This window comes from Hyaena hyaena, unplaced genomic scaffold, assembly GCF_003009895.1.
Source record: "Hyaena hyaena isolate Hyena2069 unplaced genomic scaffold, ASM300989v1 scaffold_1369, whole genome shotgun sequence".
NCBI classification, from domain to species: Eukaryota; Metazoa; Chordata; class Mammalia; order Carnivora; family Hyaenidae; genus Hyaena; species Hyaena hyaena.
In genome coordinates this window covers 189124-194854 of record NW_024082003.1, presented here as the reverse complement: position 1 = coordinate 194854, position 5731 = coordinate 189124, and positions in this window count along the sequence as shown.

Here is a 5731-nt window from a genome sequence, read left to right as displayed (position 1 = left end):
GTATTTTTGTGGATTATGAAATCTGAATCTGTAAACATATTTCTAAATTGCAGATTAACTAAATTATTTATTTACAAATGAGAGAAAAGGAGAATAAAACTCCTTTTATTTTTGTTTTGTTTTGTTTGCTATTCTTTAGCTGATATAAAACACCTGACCAAAGCTGAAGTCTTGGTAAACAAACCAACCAACCGAAAACAGGAGGGAGTGGAAGAGGTTCTTGGCTTGTGACTATACATCCAAACAATGTTGTCATAGACGTGGTGCTATTCTTCACCCAAAATGGAAAACTTCTTCCTTCTGTGTACTTTATAATAAATACACATGTACTTTGCCAAGTGATGATGAAAAATATGATATGAATGAAATATGAAAACATGAGTAAAAATATGCTAATAGGAAAAGGAATATTAAGGCATATTAAGAATTTTATATAAGTATGATACTGTTTTATACAGAGTAACTGACAATATCTTTTCTGATAAGTCACTTTTTTTAAGTATTTATTTTTAAATAGAGCAGAGAGCAGGGGAGGAGGGTAGAGAGAGAGAGAACAAGACAGAGGATTAGAAGCAGGCTCTACACTGACATCACTGAGCCTGATGTGGGGCTCAATGAACTGTGATCATGATCTGAGCCAAAGCTGGACACTCAACCGACTATGCCACTTGGATACCCTATTAATAAATCACTTTTAAATAGAAAGTGAAGGAGTGAACCATACTTATATCTAGGGACTATCATACTAAGCCAAAGAAACAGCAAATTCAAAGAGCTAGACATGGAAGAATCCTTGTCATATTTGAAAAATAGTGAAAAAGATGGTGAAGAAATTACAGAATCTAATTATGACTTGGGAACTAATCTGTCTTCCTAACTGCAGGGGATTGAAAGACACAGGATATTAGCTGAGCACACTAATGAAGACATGAAGGACATGTGGGGCAGCTGGGTGGCTTAGTGGGTTAAGTGTCTGACTCTTGATTTGGGCTCAGGTCATGATCTCACAGTTCATGGGATAGTGCTCCACGTCAGGCTCTGCACTGACAGCATGGAGTCTGCTTGGTATTCTCTCTCTCTCCCTCTCATTCTCTACTCTTTACCCTGCTCACATGTGCATTCTCTCTCTTTCTCTCTTTCTCTCTCAAAATAAGAAAAATAAAATAAAATAATAAAATAAAAACACATAAAGGACATTAAACCATCGTTCTTGAAGTACTGAATTTCTTCATAAATAAAGTCCTACAGGCAATCTCTTTTGGGTCAGTTCTCTTATCTTTTGTGTAGGTGCTTCAGGTGATGGGCTGCCTCATGCCTTAGAAAGTCTTGCCTGATTTGAGAATACTAAAAGCCCAGGAACCAGATGAAACAGAATTAATAGCCAGAGTGTTGGCAGCATAAGTAAATTTTGAATGAAAGCATTTGTTAAAAAGTCTTTCTTAATTTATCTATTTCTACTATATATCCTACTATGAGTTGGGTTAATAAAAAGCAATGTACTGAGTTCGTGATATAGGCTGAAAGATATAGGCCTTATCTGAGTTTTGACTTTAAGCAAGTTACATTCAACACTCTAAGGATCAATATTTTTAAGCCATTCTTTTTTTGTTTTACTGTAAAATAACTTTTATTTTGAAATTTGTCATTTAATCATTTATTCACTCACTCAATCAAAATTTTGAGCAAAATTTTGGATAATCAGCAGAGCTGAGAAGTCACTGAGCTTCAAGATATAAACTTTCCAAAACAAAATGTAGATGACAAACAAACCCCACAGAGAATATCTGTAAACTGTGGGGCAATTACAAAAGGTGTAACTAACATATGTGTAACCAGAACTATGTGTAACTAACATACATGTAATTAGAATGGCAAAAAGAGAAGAGAGGACAAATTATAACTAACATTTGAAGTAAAAATAGCTAAACATTTTCAAAATTAACAGTGGGCGCACGAAGCCTAGGAAACAAGCAGAATGAATAGGAACAATCAAACAAACAATTAAAACTAAACTAAAGAAAACAAATATTTAGGTTAGGCATATGTATTAGTTTATTAAAGCTATATGTATTAGTTTTTTAAAGCTGTTCTAATGTTACTTGTTAAAGCTGCCATGACAAAGTGCCAAAAACTGGGTGACTTAAACAATTAAAATTTATTTTCTCACAGTTCTAAACAAACTGTGTAAGGAGGTGGTATGGGCTGTTTTGTTCTGAGAGAGATGTATTTCAGAGCTCTCTTTGGCTTTTGGAAGTCTGTAATCAAATTCCCTCTTGTTATTAAGACACTTGTCATAGTGGATTAAGGGTTATCCTAAGGACTTCATTTGAACTTGATTAGCTCTAGTATGAATCTTTTTTTTCCAAATAAGGTCACATCCTGAGCTACCATAGGTTAAGACTTCAACATGTGAATTGGGGGAGGTGTTGGGAGCCATTCTGAGCCCACTAGTCGAGAAAACTCCTGGTGAGGTTAAAGCAAGTTTGCACAGTCTCTTGCCAATCAGATGATGACCGATATCCACCCCCACTCAATTATTTCTGCTTGAGCACTGACCCCTAAGGTACCTTGTTGACCAATATCGGGAGTGACTTGTCCCCTTATTCCGGCCCTGGTATGATGATTGCACCTTGTGAAGGAACTTATCGTGGGAACTTCTTCTTTTGATTATGGGAACAGACATCGTGTCTCCAGCAGCTCCTGTTTCCCTCCATACTTTCCCTTGAGCTATGAACAGGCTAATGACCCCTAGTCATAAAAGATTGACCTTTACATGTACAATGCTGTTTCTACCTTTGCATTAGTCCAAGATGTTCATACAGCTCAACATATAAATCAGCTAACCAAAAATGTCTCTCATGACCATGCTATTCTAGAAATCATAAAAGTAGACACAAAGGTAAATGCACTCAAAGAGGCTATTCTATGTATTGGAAATAAGCTAAACTCTTTAAAGGTATGGTTAGCTCTCTCGTGCAATAAAGCATATAACTGGAAAACCAAGTCTTGCCTGGAGACAAAGAGCCTAACTTAGAGAGAAGGAACAGAAAAGGGCAGAAGATAAGTTAGTACATACACCTTTGCTAACTGATGGTGTATAGCAGCCCCTTCCCTAAGGCCTACTTTCCACAAACACCTTCTCTTACCCTGGCAGCTGTGATGAGGATGGATAAGAGTAGCTACAAACCTATGACTTAATCTTAGTGTTATTATAATGTGAACACCTTGTTATTTTCTTAGTTACTCAACTTCACTATAATTGGGGCTGTTCTGCAAGAAGACTTCTGTAAAACCTGTTTCTGTACATTTTCCAAAAACACCTTATCACAAAGAGCTATCCATTGTAAAAATTCCATTTTCTGATGCCATGTTAACTTTTGACCTATAAATAAAGACACCAAAACTTACAGGACTGAGATGCCTGTCTGGTGATCTGAAAGGATCTCGGGGCTCTCTCACTCTCTTTCGCCAACACCGTCCATCCTTCAGGGACCCCTGGACCTGTCGGAGCCGGCACGGCCTCTGACAGGGAGGTGCACAATTTAACCCAATACAACATACTATATATATTCAAACTGCAGGAAAACAAAGACAAAAAACCCCTAACACATCCAGGTGGGAGGGAGGATACCTTCCAATAGAAGAACTAGGATAAGAATTACAGGTCATCTCTTGTCAGAAACCATGCAAATATGAAAAGAATAAAGCAAAATATATAATATTTTGAATTTTAGATCCCACATAATTATGTTTCATAAATGAGTTAGAAATAAAGACTTTCTCAGACAAACAAAAACTAAGGAATTTATCAGCATCAGACTTGCTACATAAAAAGCATAAGAAATACAGTTTAAAAAAAAAAACCATTTTTTGAAGTGGGGAGAGGCAGAGATATAGGGAGAGAAAGAATCTCAAGCACGCTCCACACCCAGTGTGAATCCTGATGCGGGGCTTGATTTCATGACTATGAGATCATGACCATGAGATCATGACCTGAGCTAAAATCAAGAGTCAGATGCTTAACTGACTGAGTCACCCAGGAGCCTCTATACAAGAAATGTTTTAAAAAGTTCTTTAGCTAAAGGAAAATAAATAGACACAAACTAGAATCTACATTTAGAAATACAGAGAAAAATAGAAGGAAAAAATGAAGGTAAAATTTTTGTTTGTTTCATTTTTTATTTTTTAGATGTTTTATTTATTTCTAGGAGAGAGAAAGAGACAGCGTGAGCAGGGGAGGGTCAGAGAGAGAGGGAGTCACAGACTGAAACAGGCTCCAGGATCTGAGCTGGCAGTCAGCACAGAGCCCGACGCGGGGCTCGAACCCACGAACGCCGAGATCATGACCTAAGGGAAAAAGTCTGACGCTTAACCGACTAAGCCACCCAGGCGCCCCGTTTGTTTTAAATCATTGTACAGTAACTGTATGTTAAAGGCAATAATTGAGCCAAGTCACAATATTAGGATGTTTCTAGAAAATGAATGTATGCAATGAATAACAACAATTTTTAAGGGAGAGGATAGGAACTGGGACGACTTTGTTATGTGTCTGTGCTACATATGAAGTGGTATGGTGGTATCTGAAGGTATTTGAAGGTGTACTTAGATAACTTTAAAAAAAAAAAAATATATATATATATATATATAATCAATTCTAGTTTAAACACCACAACATTTTACAAAGAAGTTCACTGGTAATCTAAAAGAAGAAAAAAATTGGAATTACATAAAGTACTTAATTAAAACCCATAGAAGCCAGAAGTAGAGAGAACATTAGAAAAAGAACCAAAAGCAACTAATAAGAAAAAGTTATAAATGTGGGGAAAAAGTTATAAATATGGTAATCATTAATCTAATTATAAAACAATCATGTGCATAGTCTAAATGTGCAGTCTAAATACATCAATTAAAAGATAGGCTGACATTCTAGATTGGGAAAAAAAAGGCCTGACTATATGTTGTTAAAAATAAATCAACTTTCTGTATAAACATTCAGATAGGTCAAAGTATAGATAAAGAATGATATATTATGTCAACACTAATAAAAAGAATGCTTGACTAGGTATATTAATCTCAGAAATTAAGAGGGACATTATAAAAGGTACAGTATAAAAAAATAACAATCGTAAAAAATATATATGTTTAATAACATAACATCAAAATACATAAGGCAAAAACTACTAGAATTGAAAGGAGACTCCTATAATTAGAGACATCTATATTTGTCAGTAATTGATATATCAACAGGCAGAAATTCAATAAGGATGTTCTACATAAATGCAAGTTTGTCAAATAAAATATCTTTGAACCAAGTAATATTCAAGTACTGTAAACTATGATTGTTTCTCATAAAATTAAAACAAAGATATCAAAACTATACAGCAAATTATAGATTTGTGTTATGTATCTTTTGGTCATCAATTTAAAAATCACTCTTTTACACTTATATACATAGGGTACTCTAAGTATTAGAATGTAAGAATAAAATAAAAATGTCAAAAAATAAATAAATAAAGCGGGGCACCTGGGTGGCTCAATTGTTAAGCGTGGACTTCGGCTCAGGTCATGATCTAACGGTTCGTGGGTTCAAGCCCGGTGTCCGGCTCTGTGCTGACAGCTAGCTCAGAGCCTGGAGCCTGCTTTGGATTCTGTACCTTCCTCTCTCTCTGACCCTCCCCTGCTCACGCTGCCTCTCTCTCTCTCTCGCAGAAATAAATAAAACATTAAAAAA